Here is a 10,294-nt window from a genome sequence, read left to right on the forward strand (position 1 = left end):
CTGTTGGTGGGAGGCCTCAATTCCTCTCCACATGGGCCTCTCCCAGGACTGCTTGAGTGTCCTCCTGCTGTGGGAGTCCCCAGGTGTGTAGCCCAAGAGAGAAGGCCAGGCAGAAGCTATCCATTTCATGACCTAGCCTGGGACCACGACGAGCATCGTTTCCCCCATCTTCTGTTCTGCAGAAGCACTCAGGCTGGCCTTTATTTTATTTTTTATTTTTATTTTTTTGTGGTAGGCGGGCCTCTCACTGTTGTGGCCTCTCCCGCTGCGGAGCACAGGCTCCGGACGCGCAGGCTCAGCGGCCATGGCTCACGGGCCCAGCCGCTCCACGGCATGTGGGATCTTCCCGGACCGGGGCACGAACCCGTGTCCCCTGCATCGGCAGGCGGACTCTCAACCACTGCGCCACCAGGGAAGCTCTGGGCTGGCCTTTATTTAAGGGGAAGGGAATTAGGCTCCACCTTTTTTTTTTTTGCGGTACGCGGGTCTCTCAAAAATATGGAATGCTTCACGAATCTGCGTGTCATCCTTGCGCAGGGGCCATGCTAATCTTCTCTGTATCATTACAATTTTAGTACATGTGTTGCCGAAGCGAGCACTAGCCTCCACCTTTTGAAGGGAGGAGGGTCAAAGAATTTGTGGACATTTTAAAACTTTGTCTGTGTCCTGCAGGGAAGCTCTGGAGATAACATAGTTTACCCCCACCCCCCGCCCCCAGACTGGTCTCCATCAGGGGCTGGGGAGCTGGAATACTTGTTCTCTCCTACCTGCCCATCTTTGGATTCGGGCTGCCTGAAGTGGGAAGGGCTTCATTTCCCAGGCTCCCAAGGGCGGAGTATGAGAACAGCCCTTGGAGGAGCGAGGCAGGTGCTGGCTGTGGAGGGTGAACCAACCCCTTGCCCCGCCCCCATGGCAAGCAGGGCAGAGGGACCTGAGGGATGAGATGCGGCACGCTGACGAGGTCTTCCTTCCCTTTCTTGTGCGATTTTGTCTCTGAGCGGAATTCACTGTTGTCTCAGAGAGCCTGGGAGCAGATGTCGGAAAACTACATAATGAAATCAAATAGCAAAATAGAACCAGGCAGATGCTTGCCCAAAGAGCAGGGGAAGGAGATGGCTGGACACCAAGGGTTATTAATAGCACTCTGTACTTTGATGGTGTCTTTCATCTGAGTTTCCAAGAGCTGCACGGCCATTTAAGTAATCCAGGGAGTTATTTTCTTGGATAGAACCCTGAAATCCAACAGGTCTTTTGAAAGTTTGGTGCTTTGAATGTTTTACTCTTTCTGGATCGTTCTCGAGGGAGAAATGATTTTGATTTATAAATCGTATGGAGGTTTTTAAAAGTCAGTTATTTCTTAAAACAATAGATAGTTGCACTGCCTTTGGCAACATTCTGTGGAATTCACAGGGCCTTCTTCTTCCTTGTCTGTCTCAAAGCTGTCTTCATGAAATTATTTAATTAAGTGATAGAACATTTCTGTTCAGCAGGGAAAACATGTCTAAAGATCCTGTCCGAAATTCGAGTAACCATGGTTCCAGGCTTCTAACCATCTGTTTACTCCTTCTTCGTGAGATGCCAAATGACGGGTTGCAGAGGTCTGTTCTGCTCTTCCTCTACCATATACACCTAGAGAGGGAACAGGGCTGTAGCGGTAAGGTGGCCCTGGCATCAAGAACGGGCCATCTCTAAGCTGATATTTGGCTGGTGACTAAGAACGGAGTCTGTGAGCCACTTTGCCTTGGCGGCTCTTCACCAGAGAAGCGAAGCACAGGAGAGAGATCCCACCTGGACGTGGAACCAGAAGCAGGTCTCCCACGCGAGCCGATGCCTGCCTTGATTAGAGTCAGCCGGCACCGGGCACACTGCGGCTGCGCGGACCTCCTGTGAGCGCCGGCCTGCCTGTGTGCACGCGTGAGGTGCGACCGGGAAGAGGCTGCTGCGGCTGCATCTCATTAACTTGTCACATCTCTTCCCCCAAAGTGGACGAGCATGTGTTTTTCCTACTGACTGGTCACTGATGGTTTCATCACCAATGGTTTCAGTCCTAGACTGAAAAGGGCTGCCGCATAGCAAAGCCCAGACCAGGAGGAGAAAGAGCCCGTTGCCAGGACTGGAACCACAGCAAAGGATATGTCCCAGAAGGGCCCAGGATTCACCTGCCTTCTGCTGCCTGCAGCGCCCGCTGTGTTTCTCCAGCGCTCAGCATGAGAAGTGTCGCTGGGCCTCTCAGGCCTACAGGGTGGACTAATAAGGGATGTGTTTGCAGCTGTCAGGAGGCTGGTTGCTGCTGCTCTACAGATACTCTGGACAGGACATGTTTTCTTTTTCTTTTTTTAAATCGGGAAGCAGGAAGTTTTCCTTTCCTGGCCCTTCCCAAGCCTTTGTAGTTACCAATTATATCCACTAGGTGGCAGCACAGAGCGCAGGCCACAGCTCGCTCTACTCGCCAGCCGGGGTCTGCGTCTTAGCAGGACGGAGAAGTCCAGGATGGCCTCCCATCCGCTTAGCAAGGGTTCATTCTGTCTCTCCCTTTCCTTTGAGAAACGACCATTCAGAGGCTTGTGCCTTTGAAGACTGTTTCAGCAGTGGGTCCAACTTCCTCCCAAACGGCCTACTTCTTTGCGTAAGAAGTGAGAGAATATTTTCTGCCCCAGCTTTATTTTGGGATAAGGCAGGCAATTATAATTCCATTTTTAATCACGCCACATTACCTTTTATACGATCTGAAAGTGTGTGGAAATGAATGATTCTCTCTGGAGGAAGGGATTCTGTTCATCCGTTGATCATTTCTTTCTTTTGGAGGGTTTGTCCCCCACCCTTGGTTGAGTCTGGGTCCCCTGGGCTCCAGGACATTTTGCCAAACATGAGGGGAATGAAAGGGGAGTGGAAGACAAGGTCCTGGCCCTCGAGGGGTTGAATGGTTCCTGAGAGCCCTGAGGAACCCAAATAAATACAAGTCCACTTCGTTTGTATTCTGTGAGCTTTGCTCTAGTTTTCTGTCGCATTGCCTTGACACTTAGTTCCAGCGCGCTTCTGGAGGGGCAGTCTGTACAATTTAACGTCAGTTAGTCAGCTCTTCTGGGCAAATTAAAAAACCCAAATGTTGTTGAGTCACTAATTTATTCCTCACCGCTGTGATTCAGAGCTCCTGTCTCATTTCTCCAAGTCTCCCCCATTCCCAAGCCCCATACCCCACCCCTCCCCTGGCTGCAGAGCAGACAGCACTTCCTGTCTCATCTGTGTTCACTGCCCCCATTTCTTTTTTTTAAATTTTTATTGGAGTATAGTTGATTTACAATGTTGTGTTAGTTTCTGCTGTACAGCAAAGTGACTTAGTTATACATATACACATATCCACTCTTTTTTAGATTCTTTTCCCATATAGGCCATTGCAGAGTACTGAGTAGAGTTCCCTGTGCTATACAGTAGGTCCTTACTAGTTATCTATTCTATATATAGTAGTGTGTATATGTCAATCCCAATCTCCCCATTTATCCCTCCCTTTCCCCCTTACCCACTGGTAACCATAAATTTGTTTTCTACATCTGTAACTCTATTTCTGTTCTGTGGATAAGTTCATTTGTACCCTTTTTTTAGATTCCACATATAAGTGATACCGTGTGGTATTTGTCTTTCTCTGTCTGACTTACTTCACTCAGTATGACAATCTCTAGTTGCATCCATGTTGCTGCAAATGGCATTATTTCATTCTTTTTTATGGCTGAGTAAATTCCATTGTACATATGTACCGCATCTTCTTTAGCCATTCCTCTGTTGATGGACATGCCCCCATTACAACACGCCTTCACTGTTACTGAACACTAAGGCCATCTCCCCCTAACCGTCCAGAGTGAAACAAAAGAAAGGCCAGTTCTGAAGGGGGCAAAGGCAAGGAGCCGAGTCCAAGAAAGGCTGCCTGGGAGCCCATGTCTGGGCTGTTAGCATCCTTTCAATCTTCTTCCTATAAAAGTACCTTGGATTTCTTACGGGGGGATATTATATGTCCCCTCCCCACTGCCGCAGGTTGGGGAGACATGACCCTGCCCTCACCACCAGGGGCAAGCCTGATTGGCCTCATTCAATCTGCATATTTAATCCTCCAGGCCAGTTATGGACGCCTTGATTGGGGGGCCCACGTGACCTGTCAGTGTGTTGACCTCTCAGTATGTGGAGCTCAAGGCGTTCACTGGGTCTGCTGAGAACTAGATGTGAACCGAAGAGCTCTTGGCATCCGTCCTGCACTCATGAGAGAAAAGCTGTCACAGAGCAAGCCAGAATGGAGAAAGGAGGGCAGAGAAACAGAAGAAACCACATCCTGAGGATGTCACTTGAGCCCCTGGATTAAGCTTTGCCACCAACAAGCCCTACCCTTGAAAATTTTATGAGCCAATAAATAAATACTTTTTTTCCAAAAAAATCCAGGGTGAGTGAAGGTTTCTGATACCTATCATCTAAACATTTCTGGTTGATGTGCTCTGGGAAGGATAAGATTATCTCTGTAGAACATGATGAGGAATGGACCAATGAGGGGCAGTCAAGCCAATCTTGTCCCGCCAGAGTCAGCTGCTATTCCATCTCCATAGCCCAGGTCCTGGCCACCTTCTTAGCCCACTGCTCTCAGAGACAGAGTCCTCCGGTGGCTGGGAGGAGCCAACCTAGGGTTCAGGTGGAGAGTTTAGACTTCTAGCAGCTGGTGATGCCCAAAGATCTTCATGGGCTGTTGGAGAAAGTAGCCAAGGAAGAATGGCAGTTCAGTGGTGGAAGGTTCACAACTCGGCAGTGGGAAAAGTTGTGCTACTGGGGAGTCATGGGTATAGGTTAGGAGAATGAAGTGTAAGGGGAGAAGAGAAAAACGAGGTGAGGAATGACGTAGGATAAGTACACTCTGGGTCTCACAGTTCAGAATTTATGTTTGAACTGAGCCTAAAATGTTAAAAACGTCCAAAACACATGCAGAAAGATAGCAGGGAGTAGAGAGAAGTGCTAGGTATGTCCTATCAGGCAGATTCTGGTTGCTTTTGCTGATGCGTGCAGACTTTGCAAGGGAGATCTTCTGTGATGATGAATCTCTTTGCTGTCTGGTGGTCTTTCGTGGTAGCACTTGAGGAATGATATAAAAGTCTCCACTACATTTATAATAGGCTGAGACTTGAACCACATGTTTTAGCAACCATATGAACCCTGCGGAATCAATTGCTGGGTGAAGTTGAGCATGTATTTAAAACATGTGAGGGGATGTTTTGTGTCTCACTAGACTAATTTTACTACATAGAGGCTTCATCTCTCTCTTACCTCTGGGGTTTTAGAAAAAAGTCTACCTTCTGTACGTCTGATGAAACTATGCGTTTGCTGTAACCCTGTGGTTAGTCATTAGGGCTGTTTGCCAATATTTGGGGCTTCCGGGCACATGGGAGAATTAAACTTTCCCTCTTCCTTTGAACTCAGGCAAAGCCATGTGACCTATTTTGGCTAATGAAACGTGAGTGGAAATTATGTGGCGGAAGCATTAAAATCCAGAACACAATTTGTATGCTTTTTTTTTTTAGCCTCTGGCATGGTGACAATCAACGGTTGGAATGGTGGCTGCCCCATCCATCTGAGTGACTCTGATCAGCCCAGAGATGCCACCACTCCATCTAACCCCAGGCAACTTGTAGCCTAAGCAAGGAACAACCCTTTGTTGCTTTAAGGCATTGAGATTGCTGGCTTGTCTGTTACTGCAACAGAACCGAATTCATCCTGATGTATATAAAACTAAAAATATTCTAGCAATTGTACTTGAAATTGGGATGAATGAGATTTGCCACTTAACCTTTGGTAGCTCACCATCTTGAGAAACGATGTGAAGAAAAATTATAGAAGGCAGTGCTTAAAATATTAATTAAAAACTTTAGGGCTTCCCTGGTGGCACAGTGGTTGAGAGTCCGCCTGCCGATTCAGGGGACGTGGGTTTGTGCCCCGGTCCGGGAAGATCCCACATGCTGCGGAGCAGCTGGGCCCGTGAGCCATGGCCGATGAGCCTGCGTGTCCGGAGCCTGTGCTCCACAACGGGAGAGGCCACAGCAGTGAGAGAGAGACCCGCGTACCGCAAAAAAAAAAAAAAAAAACTTAAAAAAATTTTAAAGTACTTTATAATTTACTTTTAATTTCTTTAACTGTGATATAACTATTTCTTGTTAGTTCTATTCATAATGTACATATATAGATATATTCATGGTTTTTATGCAGTTATAATTATATCGGATATACTTTGGTGTATTTAACTGTCTTATTTAAGATTATTGACAAAATAAGTTTACATTAGACTTCACTGTTATGAGGGATATGCAAGATTAAACTAATTTTGATTCTGTTAGATTCCTTTGGCAGAGGAATCAGAAAAACTGAACTCAAACTAGCTTAAGTTACAAGAAAGTTTAATATTTCGCAGATATGGGATTTTTCACATATAATGGAAGCTGAGGCTTTGGGATGATTGACTTAGTAGCTCAGTGCTGTCATCCTGTCAAGGACCCACGTTTTTTCCATTTCTCTGGGGAGCTCACACCTCGGTGTTGAATTCCCCTCTGGTGTATCTAAGATGGCGGCACCCGTGCCAGGGTCCACATCCAGCACAGCACCCAGAGTTAGAAGATGAGCTGTTTCTTCCCGTGCCTTTTTCTTAGGAGGGAGATACCTTTCCCCCAACACTCCTAAGGAAACGTTTCCTCTCATCTTAGTAGGCAGAATCAAGTCCTGTGGCCATTCACAAGCCCACACTGGCCTGGAGGTAGAATTATTATGGTCAATGGGGAGCACAGTGTCCCCATGGACTAACCATAATTAGATAACCAATCTCTTTTTTTTTTTTTTTTTTTTTTTGCGGTACGTGGGCCTTTCACCGCTGTGGCCTCTCCCGTTGCGGAGCGCAGGCTCAGTGGCCATGGCTCATGGGCCCCCCGCTCCGCGGCGTGTGGGATCCTCCCAGACTGGGGCACGAACCCGCGTCCCCGTTGACAGGCGGACTCCCAACCACTGTGCCACCAGGGAAGCCCCCCAATCTTTTACTGTTGGCTGTTTAGGCCATTTCTTGTTTTCAGTTGCTGGAAACAATTGGGTATATGTCTTTTCTACTCTCTCACTCTTTTCAAGTTTTCCTAAAGATGGAATGATTGAGTCAAAAATATTTTTACCGCTCTTCCTATGTATTACTAAAATATTCTCCAATTTGATAAAGGTTCTACCAAAGTACAGTGCCATCAGCCTTGGGAATAATATTCTGTTTTATTTCTAATACATGCTTTAGAGTAGTAACTTATTGGCTTGAGTTACAATTCCTTAATTACCAGTGAGGCTGAACATTTTTCCAGAGTTTGTTTACTCTTTTTGGAATGAGTTCCCTCAGAAGGTAGCCTCTCTGGCACAAGGGTCAGAAATATTGAAGTCTCAATCCCCCAAGTAAACGGCATCTGGCTCTATCTCTGACCCAGCAACACTGGAACTAGGGACTGACTCAACATAAAGTAAACGCAAATTGCCCAGAGACTCACACGATCCAGATGGAACCCATGCGGGACCCTTAGCAGGGAAATGTCACCCAGGCTTTAGGCCAAATAAAAGGAATTGCAGCTCTTGGAACAGAATCCTTGGAGAGCTCTTAAACACAGATTATTTTTATGACCACGTGAAATTATTGAGTTAGAAGCATCAAAAATTTTAAAATGATACCCACATTTAAACACTTCGAAGAATGACCTTATTCTTAATAGAATATCTCTGAAGGAAATAAAAAGGGATATAGAGCCATGTCTTGACCTGGGTTTCGCAGAAGTTTTGATTTAATAGACTCCACTGCCTTCACTGGAGCAAAATAGTTTGGGCTGGTAGTTTTGTGTTGGATGACACAGCTGTCTTCTTCACCAGTTTCCTGTCTCAGCATCTTGATTAAACACTACCGTAGGGTTCAAAGATGTTCGCGTTATTGTTTCTCTAGAGTGCTACAGGTGGCTCTGAGGGGTCTATGGACTTGACAACGGCGGTAGAATGTTGTGGGCGTGCGCATTCCACCCTGGCACCCGGCCTGGGTTGCCAGCAGACTTTCAGGAAACCAATCAAAGGGCCCACAGTCATTCCACCTGTAGTTTTCATTCATTTTCATTTTTCCTATAGCTCCCCTTCACCTTCTCCTACCCTCTAGTTTGCTTCCTTTCTATTATTTTTCACTCAATTTCCCTGAAAACCCAGTGTTTTGGCTTGGGCTGCTCTCTGTAGGGTTTCCTCTCTCTGCTGATTTGAACACTTTATGTGGCTCCTTTTCCTTCATACGGGATGGTCAGGGAACAGGATTTTGGGGTTAAGATGTTACACTGAATGTCTAAATTTAAAAAAAATGTGTTAAAACATATTCAAGGATATTGGACATTATTTATGGATTCGTTGGTTTAAAAGTTACTTCAGGATGTTTTGTTTTCTCATATCAACATTAATTTTCACTCTAACAGTAAATAAAGGGTCATTTCTGCTTTCTGGAGCCTCCCTTGAGCTTGTTACATTGGAAAAGTGCAGCAAAATTATGGAAGGCCTCCAAACCCTTAAAGGAGGTAGACCTATCTTGTCTGTCCCTGGTGAGCTCAGCTGTATCCTTCTGGCTTAAACATTAGATAATTACATGCATGTTTTTTGCTTAGCCCTAAAAGTATTCCACATACGTAAAGAAGTTCGTATTGAGTTCAGAGACTATAGGATTTTAGATATTTGTTCCAATACCGGAACCTCAGGGGTATATTTTTCTCTCCTCTGATAGAAAATGACAAAGAATAAAATCAAGTTTAAAATTAGATCTTGTGTTTTAGAAACTAGTAGATATCAACGAAAAAAGTAATCTAAGAAAAACACTTCTCTGTCAAAAGAAGAGTCAGAAACACAAGGGCTGTAATAGAATCTGAAAGGTGGGCTGGATTTCAAAGAGCATCAGCAAAGTACAGCGTGGCAGGGACAACTACCTGTTTTATTTTTAAAGATGGAAATCTTTTTATCTTTATACAATTTATTTTTAAACATCATTCATGAGACAGAGAGAAAGGCTCAGTGTAGTTGCCAGATAGTCAACATATGATCCCTAACAGGGGACCCCATCTGGGTGAAATATGGCCATGCAACAAAGGGGCAGGGGCTTTTACATTTTATTTAAATCCAGACTGAGTGCTTAGGAGAACTTCCCAGGAAGAGCCTTGTGCAGAGATAGACTGTGGATCCTGGAACACTGTGCCTTCTTGACTGCTGGATGCTGCTGAGAGACCAGAGCGAGGCCCACTGTCTTAGTGATGTTTGCAAAGTGATGGTTGAGGTTTTCGTGGTGGTGGTGATTGGTGACTTAATGCCGTGTGCTCTGATCCCAGCTGGTACCAAGGAGGTGGGAGACCACCCCTGACCTGGAGTTTGCGGGTGTGGGAAGGGGATACGTGGGGCTAGTCTCTTCACCGTTAGGGCACGCTTATTGACTGCATCTGGTTTAGAAGAGCAGCAGATCAAGAGTGTGTGTGTGTGTGTGTGTGTGTGTGTGTGTGTGTGTGTGTACACACACGCACTGAATTTAATTCCATAGTACAAGGTAGGTATTTGTTGGTAATAAAAATGTGCATTTGGAGAATTTTATTTCTGCAGTCCATGTTTCTACACAGGCAAAGTCACTCTGAATTTAATTATTTTCTCTCCACATTCACGTTTGTTTGCCCTGTTTCAATTTAATACATTTAATGGTCTTTCACTGGTATTTGCTTTTCAATATTTTTTTCTCTCCTTTTCTTTGAATTCTTTCTGATCATCATCTGTTTCTCTCGTCTTTCCTTTATCTCTGTTCTTCTACACCCCTTTTCAACTTTCTGTTGATCAAGTTAATGAAGCCCAATTTACCACTCTTTCCAGCCATCGCGTTGACATAGGGTCCTTTTCTTTTTGGTCCATGAAGAGAGTTGAAAATTGTATCTAAAAATCTCTCTCCCTGGAGTTAGTTGCCAAGGGTGGCTCTGGTGAAGTTGGGGCTAGCTGAGCTCTTTCTGGAAAGATAGATGGGTTTTAAGCAGCGGGAAAGATGCCTAGAGTATGGACTAGTGCTAAAGCAAAGGCATCTGCATAGAAATGACTTTTAATAAATACCCTTGGCACAATTTTCTATTTACAACTTTTGAAATCTGAGAGGGGTTAAAAATGAAGAGACCATAAATCTGCGATGGGATGCTGGTAGGCGGAGGTGTGGTCAGACCCTGCAAAGTTGAGGCACTTAGGGCCAGTGCATAAAGAATGAGAATATGAA

At 45.4% G+C, this 10,294-nt stretch overlaps 1 non-coding gene across 1 annotated transcript; it reads right to left on the reverse strand.

The window, feature by feature from the left end:
• Nucleotides 1–492: 492 nt before the first annotated feature.
• LOC116763817 lies at nucleotides 493–599 on the reverse strand. The gene has a single exon (XR_004352632.1). It is a non-coding gene; the product is annotated as a U6 spliceosomal RNA (small nuclear RNA).
• Nucleotides 600–10,294: the final 9,695 nt, after the last annotated feature.

Source organism: Phocoena sinus, chromosome 12, assembly GCF_008692025.1.
Source record: "Phocoena sinus isolate mPhoSin1 chromosome 12, mPhoSin1.pri, whole genome shotgun sequence".
In the NCBI taxonomy this organism is placed as follows: domain Eukaryota; kingdom Metazoa; phylum Chordata; class Mammalia; order Artiodactyla; family Phocoenidae; genus Phocoena; species Phocoena sinus.